This window comes from Micromys minutus, assembly GCF_963924665.1.
Source record: "Micromys minutus genome assembly, chromosome: 21".
Classification (NCBI taxonomy): domain Eukaryota; kingdom Metazoa; phylum Chordata; class Mammalia; order Rodentia; family Muridae; genus Micromys; species Micromys minutus.
Genome location: NC_137956.1, coordinates 22,659,878 through 22,678,327, shown reverse-complemented (window position 1 = coordinate 22,678,327; position 18,450 = coordinate 22,659,878). Strand labels below are relative to the sequence as shown.

At 38.5% G+C, this 18,450-nt stretch overlaps 1 pseudogene across 1 annotated transcript; it reads left to right on the top strand.

The window, feature by feature from the left end:
* Window positions 1–16,712: 16,712 nt before the first annotated feature.
* On the top strand, window positions 16,713–16,880 carry LOC308434017 (mitochondrial import receptor subunit TOM7 homolog; annotated as a pseudogene). The gene has a single exon. The product of its transcript is annotated as a mitochondrial import receptor subunit TOM7 homolog (transcript).
* Window positions 16,881–18,450: the final 1,570 nt, after the last annotated feature.

Here is an 18,450-nt window from a genome sequence, read left to right as displayed (position 1 = left end):
AAAAGTGGAAAAGAGCATGAGAGAAAGGAGGTCCAGTGTCAGGCCCAAATTGGGATACAGCTCAAGAGGATGCCCAGGGGGCTAACACTGCTACTGATGCTGTGGTGTGCTTGAAGACAGGAGCCCAGCATGGCTACCCTCTGAGAGGCCCAAGGAGCAGCTGAAAGAGTCAGATGAAAATTCTAATACCCAACCAATGGACAGAAACTGGAAACCCATGTGGTTGAATTGTGGGAAAGCTGGAAGATGCAGAGAAAGAGGCAGCCCCATGGGAAGACCAGCAGTCTCAACAGACCTGAACACCCAAGATCTGCTAGACACAGAGCCACCAACAGGGGTGGGGCAGACCAGAAAGGGGATGAAGACTGGACTGTGAAAAAGGATTAAAGAATAAAAAAAGAATAGTACTAAACATATCCTTTTCAAATTGAATGAAGAAAATGGACATCAATAACAAAAAAAAAAGAATTTTATTCCAGTCGTCTAGTAGATGCTAGCTCTAATAAAATCGGTTTCACTTAAAAAAAAAATGACTAGGTACCAAAAGATGTCATGCAAGCTTCCAAAGAAAGAAAGCAATCAACAGCATCTCCCAGCTATGATGACTCTAACTAAAAGAACAACCGTCATGGCTTCATAATCATATGGTGCAGTAGTGGCATCCATACCTTGGCTGTAACCAACCTCTCTATAATTGTCCGTAGGAGATGCTCAACAAGACCTTGATTTTACTGTAATTTTAGACTTTAAATAAGATGAGAAAGAAATCCATTCTTACCCTAGATGACCTCACCACCATGACATCATTTGGATAGCTCACTCTAGAATTTACCTGAAGTCAGTACTTGCAAAGCCAAGGCATTGGTGAGCACAACAGACTTCCAGACTTTCTCCTGGTTCCTGAAATGAGACAGGGTGGCTGAAGCCCAGGCTGGCCTGTGTGTTTGTTTGTTTCTCTTCTCTTTGAAAAGATAACAAGGAAGGGTCTAGATATCTCTCATTCAAATTCTACTGTCTGTAAGCAGAAGAAAGAACAAAGAAATTTTTCCAGACAGATCACATTGATATATCCTTCTAGGAGCCAGTCCTTTGAACTCCAATTGATGACTTTATGGAGTTAATCACTGATTGCTGGCTCCAAAGAGATTTCACAAATTCTACCGTGGACAAGACCAAATGTAAGCTTTTATCCCTGTAATCATAAAGTTTCTGATCATTAAGAAAGGTCTTATATCTTTCTTCTTAGTCACATCACACCAATTTAAAATGAAACAGACCATTAGCAAGGTGTGGCAGTATTTTTTTCTAGAAATAACTCTTGCTTTCAGAAACTAAAATTTTGTGCAGCCTTGAAATCAAGTTCTTAACATGGCTTGAGACAATTTAAAACTGCATATTCACTCTTCTTTTCTGTTTAAATCTAACTTGCTTTTAAAAGTAATCATATTTTAAAATGGGGTACAGAGCTAAACAAAAAATTCTCAACTGAGGAGTAACTATTGGCTGAGAAGCACCTGAAGAAATGCTCAACATCCCTAGTCATCAGGGAAATGAAAATCAAAACAACACTAAGATTCCACCTCACACCAGTCAGAATGGCTAAAATCAAAAACTCAGGTGACAGAAGATACTGGCGAGGATGTGGAGAAAGAGGGACACTCCTCCACTGTTGGTGGATTTGTAAGCTTGTACAATTACTCTGGAAATCAGTGTGGTGGTCAGAAAATCAAACATAGTACTACCTGAAAACCCAGCTATTCCACTCCTGGGCATATACCTCAAATATTCTCAAACATCTAACAAGAACACATGCTCCACCATGTTTGTAGCACCCTTATTTATAATAGGCAGAAGCTGCAAAGAACCCAGATGTCCTTGAACAAAAGAATGAATACAGAAATTGTGGTACATATACACAATGGAGTACTACTCAGCTATCAAAAAACAATGACTTCATGGAATTCCTAGGCACATGGATGGAACTTGAAGCTATCATCCTGAGTGAGGTAACCCAGTCACAAAATAACACTCATAGTATGTATTCACTTATAAGTGGATACTAGCCAAAAAAAAACTTAGAATACCCAAGAAACGATCCAAAGAACGTATGAAGCTCAACGAGAAGAAAGGCCAGAAAGTGGATGTCTCAGTCTTTCTTAGAATGAAGAACAAAACGTTCATGAGAGGAAATAAAGGGACAAATACAGGAGCAGAGATTGGAAAAAAGATCATCCAGAGACTGCCTCACCTGGGGATACACCCCATATACACCCAATAAACCCAAACACTATTGCTGATGCCAAGTAGTGCTTACTGGCAAGAACCTGACATGGATGCCTCCTCAGAGGCTCTGCCAGAACCATACTGATACAGAGGAGGATGCTTGCAGCTAACCAACAGCAGGACACGAGGATCCCAATGAAGGAGCTAGAGAAAGGACTGAAGGAGCTGAAAGGGACTGCAACCCCATGGGAAAAACAAAATTATCAACTAACCAAACCCATCACAGCTCCCAGAAACTAAAACACCAACCAATGCATTCACATGGAAAGACCTATGGCCTGAAGTACATATGCAGCAGAGGATGGTATTTTCTGACATCAATGAGAGGAGAGGCCTCTGGTCCAGTGAAGGCTCGTTTTCCAAGTGTAGGGAAACTCCAAGGTCCTGAGGTGGTAGAGGTTGGTTGGGAGAGGAAGCACCTTCATAGATGCGATGGAAGGGTGGGGGGTGGGATTATGGGAAAGGGTTAACATCTGAAAGGTAAATGCAGAGAATTTCCAATAAAAAAGAAAACAGTGTGTTCAACCTTACCCTGCCTATTCTCCTCATGCAACCTACTTGTAAGCTAAATTGAATGTATATCTTTAACATTATGTTTAACCTTTCTGAAGTGTGTGTGATGTGGTAGATAAATAAATTGTTGGCTGAAAACCTTACAAGTAATGAATTACTATAACTGTCAGCTACAGAGATGTATAGGTAATATCAGTTTGCAGTTGTGTGTGCTATTCTGGGTCAGCAGGGGTCAGTAAAGTCACTTCTTACCTTCGAAAACTGATTTAAATAATTCAATGATTCCTTATTCTTTTTCTATACCGTTTTCTGTGCTGTTCAGTAAATACATATTACCCTTGTCAGAGAGACACAAGGGACAGAAAGTGGGTTACTTCAGATTAGGTTTGCTCTTGGCTTTAACAACCTGAAAGGAAGTTTAGCTTAATGTAGTACTGCACTGCTGCCCAGTATGAGGAATGATTCCTTTCTGGACTCACATAGATTCAGTGACAGACACTCCCAGAAAACAGAATTTGGCCACCCTAGTAGTGACCAGACACCAGGCAGAGGGGGGTTGGGAAGATTTTTATTCCTCCAGGTATTTCTGTCTATCTGTCTATCTGTCTATCTCTCTGTGTGTCTATTCTGTCTCTCTGTGTCTGTCCTGTCTCTCTCTCTCTCTGTCTCTGTCTCTGTCTCTCTCTCTCTCTCTCTCTCTCTCTCTCTCTCTCTCTCTCTCTCTCTCTCTTCTCTTTCTCTCTCTCCTTCCACTTATTTGCTTTTGTCAGGGCAATCAATATTCTTTAGAGATTCTTCATTCCTTTCCAGTACTGTTTTAGGTGTTCAATAAATAAACAGACCTTGTTAGAGAAGCAGATGTAAGACACAGTGGTACCTTGTCACATCTGATTGCACTTAGTCTAAATTATCCCAAGAGAAGGAAGTCTCTCTCTCTCTCTCTCTCTCTCTCTCTCTCTCTCTCTCTCTCTCTCTCTCTCTCTCTCTCTGTGTGTGTGTGTGTGTGTGTGTGTGTGTGTGTGTGTGTGTGTGTGTATGTGTGTGTGTGTATGAGTGAAATTTTATTTAGTCATTTTCTTTACAACTGAAACTCTGGGAAGTCTATATAAATGAGGACAGAACAATTAAAAGGAACAATATTTTGCCCCTTACCCAAGGTCAACTTGGTCCCAGTAAACTGTGGGACATATCAAGATGCCTTAGGGCCATAATGAGCTGACCATCCTCTCATTCAGGGAAACTGGGTATTTGTCCACATGGACCCTAATCATTGTCTAGTTTACAAATAGGAGGGTCTCCACAGAAGAAAAGTTTTCTTTATTCTTCCTAGTAAATCATGGTCCAAATTAAAAAAGCCTTTGGCTTGCCTTCAGATCAATGGAACAACCAGTAAAAGGACGATAAAAGAACCAGAGGCTCCCAATAGAACCCAACTTATCCCTGAGAACCAGATCTTCAATTTCCTAATTAATAAAAATGGCTTGTTTTTGCTTCCCACATTCTCTTAGATAATAAACGTGAAAATTTTAAACAAAACTTAAAATTGTTGATGTTTCACAGCTCCAGGGGCCTCACTCAGCAGACACTAGACGTCAATCCATATGTGATGTTATGAAGACAACAGTTTCTGAGCGATGGGTTCTTACTGATCAAGAAAAGGCTGTCCAGATGTACATATTGACTTTGGCTCAATTCAACACTGAAGCACTTACCAGCATCTGAGAAAATCCAACAATGAACACACTCTGGCAGATTAGTCCTCACAGTTTTGCTGTCAGTTCTACAACCTAACCAGTCACGTCCAGACATGAAATGAAGTTACCAGATCATCTGTTGTCAAACTCACTGGTTTAGCAGGAATCGTTCAAAGTACTTCTAAAGTGCTTGTGAATGCAATGCAATTGTATTTGTTTTTAAGATTGGCATTTGTACATTCATTTTTGGTTGTGCCTCACCTTTAAATGACTTCCCTTGTACAGTTTCCAGGCATTCACCACCCCCCCCCCCAATACAGAAGTCTGGTGTAACAAATTGTTACTCTGGATTTGTCAATCTAGAAGTAAAGAAACCATTTCTCTGACTTTATCTCATGATGTCCCCCATGAGGTTAAAGTTATTGAAAGACAATAGTCATTCTCAATCAAGCTCCCAGATAAGAAGTTCCTCAAACTCCTGAACCATACCAGTGAGTTACTTCATAAAACATTACTAAGGATAGGTGTGGTAAAACATGTTTTTTCTTGAGTGTATGAAGGATTTTGGTTGACTCCTTTGTGTTGCTTGCTCTGGCTAAGCTTTCAGAAGAAAGAACAGAAATTTGGTAGGTCTGTGTGGGACTATAATGGCCCTGGGTTACAGAGAATTAGTCAAGAGAGCTTCAACCTCAGATACCTCAAACACGAGGACGGCAGGAGTTGGCTAAGTTCCCATGCCCAAGCTGGTACCATGAAGCTGGCTTCCCCACCACTGGCACTAGTGACCAGGCTCCACTCCTCATTTGACCTTGCAGCTTTTCCACACACACACCCTACAGCCTATGTATGGAGGTAAAGCATCTTTCAATATCCCTGCCCTGGCCAATGGTGTTGGTCACACAAACCTTGCCCCAGAGACCTTGACTACCTCCCCAGGGGCATAACTATCCCCTTTCCCTCAATACACTGAACCAGTTCTCCTAAGCTCCTCCTGAGTGTGTTCATTGCCTGTGACTGCACTCACCCTCAAAGGGCTAAGCTTCCCTTCCTCCAGTCCAGCTCAAGGCACAATGGGCCTGGATACCCAGAGTGGGGTGGACATGGGGTAGCAGATATGCAATCATTGTTGTTTGTATTATGAAGATGCTACTTCAAGTATAAGAAATGCCAAGAAAAAAGAAAGAAAGAAAGAAAAAAAGAAAGAAGAAAGAAAGAAAGAAAGAAAGAAAGAGAAAGAAAGAAAAAGAAAGAAAGAAAGAAAGAAAGAAAAAGAAAGAAAGAAAGGAAGAAAGAAAGAAGAAAGAAAGAAAGAAAAAAAGAAAAAGAAAGAAAGAAAGAAAGAAAGAAAAAGAAAGAAAGGAAGGAAGAAAGAAAGAAGAAAGAAAGAAAGAAAAAAAGAAAAAGAAAGAAAGAAAGAAAGAAAGAAAGAAAAAGAAAGAAAGGAAGGAAGAAAGAAAGAAGAAAGAAAGAAAGAAAGAAAGAAAGAAAGAAAGAAAGAAAGAAAGAAAGAAAGAAAAAGAAAGAAAGAAAGAAAGAAAGAGAAAGAAAGAAAGAAAGAAGAAAGAAAGAAAGAAAGAAAGAAAGAAAGAAAGAAAGAAAGAAAGGAAGGAAGGAAGGAAGGAAGGAAGGAAGAAAAGAAACAATGGCACCAACTAATGGCTGTCCCTCATCCTGAATCCCCAGTCTCAGTTACCACGTTATATTGCAACCCTTAGACCAACTCACTCTGGGAGAATATTGACTTACTCTCCCCCAACATCATTCTTTCTGTGATGCCAGAGAGGTCATCGCCACAAACTGACAGCAACAGTTATGGTGACCCCTGAGAGGGAGACCAAGATAGATACTAGCCATAGTTTCAGTTCTTTGGTAGTCAGAAAAGTTATAGTCATGTTTTTTCACCTCAACAGTTCAGATTGTCTAATACTTCATTCTTCACTATCTCCAAAATAAAGTCTGGGCAGGCTTTTTCCCACCAGAAAACTGCTTGGCAGGACTTCCACGTCTCCCTGTGTGTTGGGAGTAGTGATCTTTGAATTATACAGTCACCAGTCACAGCCCAAACTACCCAATTCTGAAGGAGAAAAGCAAACTATTCCTCCTCCAAAAATATAAAAGTCTGGTTTTACAGACAAAGCTCAGACACTATCTTTGGGTTCTCTTTCCATCTGGGAACTCCTCTCTCCTTCTCCTCCCTCTCATTCTCTATTTCCCTCTCCCTCTCTCTTTCTCTCTTTCTCTCTTTCTCTTTCCCTCCCTCCCTCTCTCCCTCCCTCCCTCCCTCCCTCCCTCCCTCCCTCCCTCTCTCTCTCTCTCTCTCTCACCCCCCCTCTGGTTTCAATAAAACTCATCTGACTACTGCAACCTTGCCTCTCTTGCCTTTTTATTCTTTAAATTTGAAGAGAAAAAAAAAATTCCTGCAACTCAAAATAGCCTTGCGATGATGGAATTGTTTCTACCACAATCAACCATACCCCTGATCCCTACCTATCTCTTTTTCAGACTTGTGACTTATTGTAGGTGTGTGGATGTGTCCTGTTTAATTTAATCAGATACCATGTGGCACTTACATTTATACCCTGGATGAATGACACATGCAGTTGGGTCCTGGTGGATGCTGTGACACTTGCATTTTGGGTTCTGGGACCCTAACTAGTCATGGGGAGGTAATGAAGGACAGGTGAACATTTAGTAAAACTTAGGTTAGGTGGCATCTGCTACGCTGCAATCAAGAACCTCAGCATTTGTATTATGCACAGCACAGAGGGAACAGTTAGCTAGCTGCCATAGGTCTCTATAGGTGGCAGTCTCGGAGCATAAACATCCAGGGAGACGACGCTGTGGTTCCAGTGTTTGAGCACATTGATCACTTACTGACACTTGGGCTCCAGTGGAAAGCTTTGTCATCCTTCCACACCTCTTGTAACCCTTGGCATGGCTGTGCCCATATCAACAATACATACTCACTCACACCCAGGGTTCCTGTGCTTCCTACAGGTGGGGTCACCAGCAGGTCCACAATTAAACAGAGATTCTGCCTTGCCTTGAACCAGTCCCTAGGAAATGGTTCATTCATGAAGAAACATGATCACTGAGTGTCTCCTCCATTCAAGCCTGTTTGTTGATGGGGTCGTTCTTATAAAGACCCAGTTCAGTCATCCAGAGTTGCTGCCAGTTTGTGATTGAAATCGCTATGCCTTGCCTGGAAGATGAAATTTCACAGCCCTTCATCCTCATCCCTGGTTCTTGCACACATTTCTTCTTTGGTGTCTCCTAAGTCTCTGACAAGAAGATATAAATTTCATCTTTCCACTAATTTATTCATTTCACATTCTGACTGCAGCCCCTCCTCCACTGCACACTTTACACAGCTCTCCCTTCCTTCCCTCTTTCCAACCCAGATTCGTGTCATTTTTAAGTGCTGAGCAACCAACTGCCTTTATTCTTGGGACCTAGTGCTACCATAAGTCTCTATAAAGGTTGACTGGAAAGAGAGTCTTCTCTGTTTAAGCCTATCTAAACACTGAGTGTCTGGTGCATGGATCCACTGGCCATATACCCACAGAAAGGTTCCAGAGTCTGTCTGGCTGAAGCCTAAATGAAGAAGCCTGGTCCTTCTTCTGCTGCCAGAGTATGCTTGGGCTGAATACCCAAGCAGAAAATGCTGGATCCTTCACCTGGAGCTTGAGGATAGATACTTCCTCTGGTCCCCATAGTAGATTTTTACAGGCCTAGGTGTCCATGATTTACAAGATGCAAGATTCAGACATGCAATTTGACTACAAAATTTAGCAGTGACAATACTTGAAAAAAACTCCTGCCTGATAAACTAGTGGAGATACCATTCTCTAGGTGGCCCACTATGCTGAATTCTAATATTTGCTTTTAGGAGATACTATATATAATTTGTGTTTTTTCTCTCCCAGTTGCATTCCAAATTCCTTCATTTTATGTGAAAAAGTATCATATAACTTTATCTAACCTGCATCTTAAGGCATAGCAGGTCTAACCTAAGTTGTAATAGGAAGGAGACCTATGAGCCAGACGTTGAGTTCAAATTCTAGTTGTAACTTAACAATAAAACAACTCCACATAATTGATTTAACTACTAGGCATATCAGTTTCCTTATACACAAATTAGGGTACAATTTAAGTAAATTTATAACTACAAATTATTAAGAATTGCACCTGCCACATAGTGTACATTCTTGTTGTTACTGGATTCAAAACTTAATTTGTTCCAGCATCTAAACATCACATGTATAGCTTTCTCATTTCATTCCACATCAGAAGATGCTCTGTGCAGAAGAGAATTACTAAGGCAATGTAGAAATGTCAAAGTGCCCAAGCACGCATGGCTCACCAGCAATTCCTGAAAGAGAGAAGTCAGGACAGCCTGAACCTAAGAGGCAACCCTCATTTCTGATAAGCCCAATACCCCTTGATATATCTATGCCTTGAAAATCCAGGCTTATATCCCATACTATTCCAATATCAGAAAGCTCATACCCAAAAGCATAGAACTCATGTGAATTACTCCAGAGATTGGAAAGGTAAAAACTTGGAATGAGAAGATAACGGCACATAGAAGTCTTATCTGTTCTAATACAGAATAAGTCAAGGGAAAAGACTTTAAATATAGTATATTACATTGTGCTAGGATTATAATATTTGGTATAGCTCACATGACATATTTGATGAGTTTTGACCATGTTTCTTCTAATTTGTATTAGAATGTTTCAAAACACTATTTTTTCCTACTACATAAAGTTTCTACTAAAGTAAAATAATGCTCCAATTCTTTTCTGAATGCAATGGTTAAGTCTACCAATGATGTTTTTAATGAGTCTACAATACTGTGGTTTCAATTTAAGCTTTCTGTAATAAAACAGGGCATCCAAGCATGTAAACGTTTAGAGCCTTGTAGTCAAAACTAGAAGACCTATATGTGAAGATGTTCTGCTACCTACTAGTTAGAAGACCTTCTAAGCCTTGTGAATTTTGGAGACCTCAATTCCCACATAATAAAACGAAAATTACCACATTTATGGCTGTACAGAATTATTTTATGAACTCAATACAATCAAATGTGAAAGCATTTTAGAAGCTGCAAACTGTTACACACCAGCATAAATCTGCAACTATCTGTCATCTACAGCCTTTCAAATGACCATTCTCTAAATTAATATTACCTCATTCTTTCCAGGAAATGCACACTTGTATGCATGAAGGTATCTTTGAAATTTAGCACAACAATGTGCAATTTTGTGGGTTCCTTTATTTTATTATAAAAAAACCTACTTTAGTGCCCCATGGTTTTCTTAGTTGTTACAATAAAATACTACATAATTCATAAGTAGAGGGATTTTTTTTCTTACAATTCTGGAAGCTGCAAGGTCTCAAATCAGGGGGCTTCAGGTGATAAAGACATTCTTGCTGTGTTAGCAATTGATGGGATGAAGTGCAGTAAAGGTTTCTTGTGCTGGGCAGTGATGGGAGGCGGAGTGAGGTTTGATGTGTGGAAATTAAAGTATATTTTGTCCTATAATGTATCTCTTAGTTAAAATAAATTAAACAGCTATCAATGCCTATTTGTTATGTAAAAATCTAAAAAACGGCAAAATAACAACTATGCTCCTTTTGCACGGTGTGTGTGTGCTAGTCTGTATGTGTGTCTGTTCATGTGCATGTGCGTGTGTGTGTGTGTGTGTGTGCATTTGCATGTGTGTATGTGTGTTCCTTATTTCCTGAATTTGATCATTTCATTATCAATTAACCTCCCATTAATAAAAGTGGATGGATTTTTTAAATTAAGACAAAGCACACAATGTTCTGTATTTTTTAATTTAAGTTTTAATTACATTTACCTATTTATTTGGAAAATTTGGGAACTGTAGCTTTAATTTTTTTCAAAACCTATTTTTAATGATGGTTCTTAAATGCTTTAACCTCTCCTGTAGCCCACCACCCACCAGAGGCAGAGGAACCGAAAATATATGGGGGAAGGAAACCTGTTTAGAAAAATTATTTGGAGCAACTCCTGTCTGTGGTGTCTGGAAATAGGCTGTTCAGTTCACAGCTCAGCAGCAGCAACTCAATCCACTCTCCAACACCTCACGGATACAGTTCAGTCCAGTTCAGTAGAATCAGGATTGCAAACACGGATCAGCAGTGGTGCCACTACCTAGCAGAGACAGCCTGACCTCAGCCTTGGCACTAGTCAGCAGGAGGGACCAGGAGAAACTCCAGGAGTTCTCAGCTGTGCCTCCCTCCCTCCCTCCCTCTCCCTCCCTCCCTCCCTCCCTCCCTCTCCCTCCCTCCCTCCCTCTCCCTCCCTCCCTCCCTCCCTCCTTCCACTAAATGTCCCTTCATATGCTTGCCCCAGCAAAAACCCATCCAAAACAAATGACTTCCCAAAGAACCTTTAAGTTTCAACTTTAAGGAACAATATATATGTTCCAATTAGAGCTGAGAATTCCATAGTCTCTTATTCTCTGCACCTCTGCCAGTTATGGATTCTCTATCAGTCACTATCTACTGCAAATAAAAGCTTCTCATTGACCTATGGATACAATGATGCATAGTTAGGAGTCAGTTTAATACTAGGTCCATTAAATAGAATAATAGCATTATATTATAATAGTATAATATTCTCCCCTAAGCCATGAGGCCTGTATAACTGCACACTCTTTATTTAAGAATGGTTTAGGTTTCATCATGTGAAATGAGACTTATAACCAGTCTGGAAGTGACTGGTTACCCGTGTGGTGTTCACAACTATTACACTAGTGGGCATGACTTGCTATGAAGGTGTATAATATTATAAACTGTCTTCTTGTGACTGGTTTCACTGTGTACCACTGATCTTGGGATGTTGTGTTTTGTTTTCATTTTATATATATTAAATTTGAGGAAATTTTTTAATTATTTCTTGATTTCTTTTTTTGTTATCATCTGTTGGCATGGCGTTTAGCCACCACGATTATGTGTACTTTATGTTATTTATGTATTTATTTTGTTGCTGGTATCTAGCTTTATTTTCTTTCTGGTTAAATAGAATGCAGGATGCGCTTTCAACTTTTCTGTTTTTGAGATTTGCTTTAGATATAAAAATTAAAACTGATATGAATCTGAGAACATCTCTAGAATATTTCTAGGGAAAAAAATCAGAGAATCTACTAAATGAAACAGAATTTTCCTGAGCAAAATTTAAACAAGCCACACATGAACTTTTAAGAGTTGCATGACCCAGTTTCTCAAAGAAAATGTTCAAGTCTAAGAAACAAAGATTAAGAACAAACTGAAACAAGAAATGACACTGGAAAGGCTTGTCATCTATTGCTATGCACAAATCTCACTTAAATTCTGGCTTGAATGATTAAAAATGATTTGACAAATACGAAATTTGAATGGTGACTGAAAACTTGAAAATATTTTTTTAAAAAAAACAATTGTTTGATTTTCTCCTATAATCGTAACACGTTGTCTTCATTTCTTTAAAACGATGTCCATATATTACAAAAAATATACTAAAATTATGGGGTAGAATTTTCCTCAATTCAAGGCAGAGCCTGAGGTAAAAGGTCTCCTAAGTTTAACAGGTTGATGAATCATCACGTCTAGAACTCACGAGGACATAACTGTTTACTTTTAATGTAATCAAATTTTTTAACCAATTGATGTGCGTATTTCACTAAAAATCTTAGATAACCTTCAAGATTTTATTTACAGTGTGAAATAGGCGTGATATATAAAAATTTAAAGTATTTGAATAGAAAAACACTAAAATAAATTTTTAGGTGCTTTTTTAGGTCATGTTTGTATTCATAAATTCCATGTATGCATTATTAGAATAACAGTGGGTATCAATCTTTAAATGAATACATTGTGTACATTCTATCAAATTATTTTTTAATTGTTCAGTTCTTTCACAGTAAGATTTCCCTCTCATGTATTTCCCACACTTGGGAAATAATTCAAGGTTTTTATGAATGCTTAAAGAATTATTATAAATGGAAATTTTTGTTGTCCCATTATATCTACCCATTGACTGTAGAATGCAAAAATTTTTTAAACTAGTTTTGGAAAACTCAGCTCATTTGAGAAGTTTTTAGTTTTATGTCTATTTATTCCTCTCTGTCTCTGCCTCTCTGCCCACCTACACACACACACACACACACACACACACACACACACACACACACACACAATTTTGAGATTGAACCCAAAGCATTATGTACATATGTGTTGTTCTGGTCTGACCTGCAGGCAACCTGACAGCTGTTTCTCTTCAATTGTTTAGATAACTTTTTGTTGTTGGTGTTGTTGGTGTTGTTGTTGTTGGTGGTGGTGGTGTTGTTGTGGCAAGGTTTATGGTAGCCCAAGCTAGCCTCACAACTATCATGCAATGAGGGGTGAAGTTGAACTCATATTGCTTCTGTCTCCCTTTTCCAAGTGCTGAAGCTGTAACTGTGGATATAGCCAGCTTTCTAGACAAAATGTGGAAATATTTTTTCATCTTTCCAATGATCAAGTATCTTCTTTCTTTGTTATAGAAAAAAATCTCCAACACATTATTAAATTATACAGATACAAGATACCTATTTTTAAAAAGATTATATTCTCATTTTTTTAAAATCAGTAGCAGATGGTATGATTTGAATGCTTCTGAACACCAGAGGTGATTCAGGATTTTGCAGACCTTGTAGGTTTGTGGTCCAGAATAGCATCCTTGACTCTGGAATTGGAGAGCCCTCTCTGTTCATGAGATGGGACCTGCTTTCATCACAATCTTTGGGTCAATTATGAGAATTTGAATTGATCCCAAGAGCTCTGAAATCAGAGAATCATTAGTGGCTTATCTTAACAATAATAACATGTGGTGTTAGAAATGTAGAGCTGAGACTGAGGAAATGAAACCAATGCCTTGAGGTATTAGAAGTTGTATCATGCTACAGCCAGAGCCACAATAGAGACATTTAAATTATGCATGTTTGAAAACAGTGTTTTATCCTGAGGCAAGATCACAAACCAGGCTAAGTAAATGGTAAGCTGCACAGAAACACAGCTACGATCCACAAATTACCTATTCTGGGCAGGACAGCATCTAACCACTGGGCACAGAAATAGAGACAGATGGCACCATGTGCTTCAATAAAGACAAAAGAACAATCGCCACAAAAATCTGGGTTTTTTTTCTTTTGTTAGTCAAAAATGCTTTTGTAACTATGAAAATCACCCTTCTTGCTATTTCTGTCTACCAGATAAGTTGAATATTGATGACATTAAATGTGCCATTTAAAAATATCATTTGTCTTATAGAGAAGCCAAAAGCATTATATATATATATATATATATATATATATATATATATATATATATATATATTCTTTTTGCCATTTATAAATCTCTTTTTATTAATCTTTCCATTCATTTACATCTCAAATGATATCCCATTTTTTTGATTACCGCTTCCCCAACCTCCCATTCCACATCTGCCCTCCCTCCCCTTTGCCTGTATGAAAGTACTCCCCCACCTACACTCTCCTGCCCCACTAGAATGAACAATCTCAAGAGAAAAAGAAACACACCCAAGGGATCACAAGAATAAATAAACAGTCTCAAAGGAGATAATCAAGAGATACCTGAGAAAAACAATTTAAATATGATGGAAGCTAATACATGTCTGTCAATAATGACCCTTATTTAGATATTAGTAGTCCCAATGTCCCAATTTTAAAAAGACACAGACTATTAGATTGGATTATAAAACAAAATCTATTTTTCTGTTTTATTCAAGAAATACATCTCTCCACCAAAGACAAACATCACCTTAGGGTAAAAGAACAGAAAAGGTTGTTTCAAGCAAATAGAAGCAAGTACCAAGTAGGTATTACTATGTTGATATCTGAAAATAAACAGACTTTAAAGCAAAAAACAGCTGGAAAGAAATAAAAATTCAAATAATGTTCATTAAAGGAAAACTCCAAGAAAAAGGATATAACAATCTTAAACATGGGGTTATCTAATTTCATAAAAAGAAACATTGTTAAATCTAAAACCACAGATTGACCCAAACACAAACATAGTGGATGATTTTAATGTCCTGTTATCACTGATAAATAGGTCATATGGGGGGAGGGAAACTAAACAGGGAGACTGTGGTGTTAAATGACATAATAAACCAAATAGACCTAAGATATCTAAAGAACATCATATCAAAAAAAGTCTAAGAATACACATTTTTCAGCAGTCTATAGAACCATTTCCAAAACTGACCACATATTAGAACACAAAAAACATCTCAACAAATTCAAGAAGTATAAAAATAGTGTTATAAAAATACAAAGAAGAAATTATAACAATCGAATTAAAAGTGGTGGTGGAAAGGAGAACAGGGTAGAGAAAGAAGGGAATTTCAGGAGGGACACCTAAGACTAACGGCCTTTTGAAAAATCCATATGGAGACCTCCTACATTTATGTGTGTATATATATATGAATATGTATATGTATATATTTCTTATTTATATATATAATATATATGAAGTTTAAATTGAATTACTATATAAACACATCATATGCTACCAAATAAACCCCCTAATACAAGGAGTAAGTTATGTCTTGCTTGGTTGTTGGATAAAGAGTTTCCATAGAGACAAAACCACTATCCAAAGACTACACATAGACAGACTTATGGTTCCAGCTACATATATAGCAGAGGATGGCCTTGTTGGGCATTAGTGGGAGGAGAAGCCCTTGGTCCTTTCAAGGCTCAATGCACCAGTGTAGGGGAATGTCAGGATGGGGAGGAAGAAGGGTCTGGAGGGAGCACTTTCATAGAAGCAAGGACAAGGGAGTATGGGATAGGGGATTTATGGAGGGGAAACCAGGAAAGGGAATAACATTTGAAAGGTAAATAAAATATATCAAATAAAAAAAAGAGTTCCCATAGAGCCCCCCCAAAACATCAGCCTGTTGTCAGTGCTATTGACTACTCAGCATATCTTGATAATAAGATGATATTGCTGAAAATAACACATACTTATGTCATAGAACATGGAATCTATCTGGTATTCATCTGAAATTTTTACTCGTAGTGTTTAGCAACTAAAATTCTGGAAGGTACTATTTACCCCACCGAAAGAGAAAAGTCGTAGTGGATATGAACCCTGTGAGCTTCGATAATGACTTGCCTCCAACTGATGGCCACTAGTGCAGTAGTGGCCTGAATGTAATGGGAGTAACCAACCACTGCTATTGGATCTAAAGCTCTGTTAAGGAGGACAAGAACAGAACACTGCGTAGGTCAGAGACCCTAGAAGACAGCCCACTATTATTACTCTGCTAAATGAACATAACAATAAAATGACTCTTAATGACATATTGATATACCATCATTCAACCCTCGTCAAAGAGCCTTCCTCTTGCAGTAGATGGTAATTAATAGAGACCACAGAGAATATAAGGCTGTGGAGTGCCTAGCCAGAAGAGGAATGTCATCTATGTGACACCCCTCCCCCAGAGCCAGAGGTAGTGCATGCTTAAAGGAAACTGTGTTTCACACATCCAACAAGGTAGACATAGCTACAAATTCCCTGGAACTGTGGCAGCATACATAATAACAATCCAAGCTCAAGCAAAATGCTATCAGTCAGGAGGAGAAGTAGGCACCAAATACCATTCCTAGACAACAAACAAACTATCAGCGAGTGATAATTCCTGGGAGAGGAAAAATCAGTTTTCTTCAGTGAAGTGAGCACATTAGTCATACTCCAGAGCAAGCCCCATGCTGAGGAGTAAATGGCAAACACAAGTCAAACCACGTGACTTGTTTTGTCTTTTTAAGAGGCAGCAAAAACACGGAGTTGGTAAGAAATGGGGATAGACTTGGAAGGAACTGGAAAGTGGGAGTAAAATGTGATCAAAGTACACTGTGTGAAATTCTCAACAAATAAGCATTTTTAATGAAAAAATTTCATGATGGAAATAGTGGCACACATCTTTACTCCAGCACTCAGCATGCAAAGACTGGAGGATCTCTGATGAGTTCGAGGCCATCCTACTCTACATAGTGAGCTCCAAAACAACCAGGACTATGTAGAGAGACCCTGTCTCAAAAAAAAAAAAAAAAAAAAATTACTCATGCGCAGCTTTTCTGTCTTCGGGGTCCGGATGCAGTCATGTTTGTGGGGGGCTCCTCGTTCTGCTGGTCCGTCATCAACATGGTGAAGCTGAGCAAAGAAGCCAAACAGAGGCTGCAGCGACTCTTCAAGGGCAGCTAATTTGCCATCTGCTGGGGCTTTATTCCTCTCATGATTTACCTGGAATTTACGAGGGGTGCAGATCCTGGAATGCCTGAACCATCAGTTTAAAGCCTACTTTGGGGATAAGGGACTATTTGATCATTTAGATTTGGACACAGCCTAACATGGAAGGTTGGATAAGAAAGGAGACGTCATTTCAACACATCTGTGGCAGAGTGGAGTCTGTACAATAGACTATCAAAATAGATACTTTTTTTTGTAACCACCTTGCCATAAGCTAATCTATTATTAGCAGATTATTTTAACTATATGTTTATCCCAGAAAAAAAAGTCAAAATAATGCTTTCACTAAAATTGGAGATCTCCTCTCTTGACAAAAGATTTTCATGTGGTGTCTCTCCTCTTTGTCTAGTCAATTTTTCTTACATATTCATGGTTTCATAAGCTGATCACATGTTATAGCTCACCAAGTTTCCTGGATTATTTACTTTGTTTTCTGACTTCATTAACATTGATTTCTTGTTTTTCTTCTGACACCTCCCCAACTGATGCACAGTCGTGATGGGGGGGGGGAGGAACATAATATCACAACTCTGGAAGTATTGAAGGTTGTATCTGGTAAACATTGACTATTCAAACCAAACATACACCTTTTTGAAAGAGTAAAAGCAATTTACCTACATAATTTAAATACAAAATTTTTTACAGAAGTGATGATTACAATAAATGCTTTCTATCAATTCTCTTTTGATTTCTAGATCTGCTCCCTTGTTTCGTGTTTTAAATTTTTGGTGGAAAACTTCATTCTAAGACCTTAACAACCAACCCAACAACAATGCAGAAATCCTATGATAAGAAAACAAAGTATTGTTGACTGAAAAACGCAGAGAACATAATTAAAAAGCCTCTTAAATTACCATCCCCTTCATGGCTGCCAAATTTCCTTTTGTCTCATTTTATCCAGCTGGTCCGAATTATGACAGAGTGGTTTGTGATTATGTGAGCAGTGTTAGGTGCCAGCCGAAACGGACACTAAAGGAAGACTCCAGCATCCTGAATTCATAATTCCTGCTACATTTGGCACTGCACCAACTTCACAAACATGCATCTACTTCCCCATCATGTTCCCACTGTAAATTCAACCAACAGTGAATGCTGCTATGGCAACAAAAGCTGGAAAAGAGAGTGCTGGGGGACCAGCTATAAAGACTTCTCAGAACACCGCGGTAACTGAAGAGCTGGTGAAAGACTATCCAGCAGCCACACACTGTTTGCGCATCTTGTCCAGAAGGAAATGTTTCCACTAAATTTGTTTACCTGTGTTGTAGGAATTCTTGTTACCGAATTTTAGGGTGGTTTTCATTTTTTAACTAGTATATGGTTCAATAGAATCATCCAGGTACATCTCCTCCACTTAGAAGAAGCTGCCCAAAATATACTTTTAGAAACTGAGCACAGCTGTCAAAACAATGTTATCATTTTTTGAGAATCTCCTTGAAAGATAGTTATTCCAAAGAAGCTTAAAATGATATCGTATATTAACACACTAAGTCATTCATATTAGTTTAGTAAATCAGATATTCCATACTGCTAGTTTAATAAGATGGGGAGTCATGCATGAAATGGCTGCCAGGTTAATGACATAGGGAGGCAGGCATGGTATGTATTTGCACATAATGACAGAATGTTCTCCTAA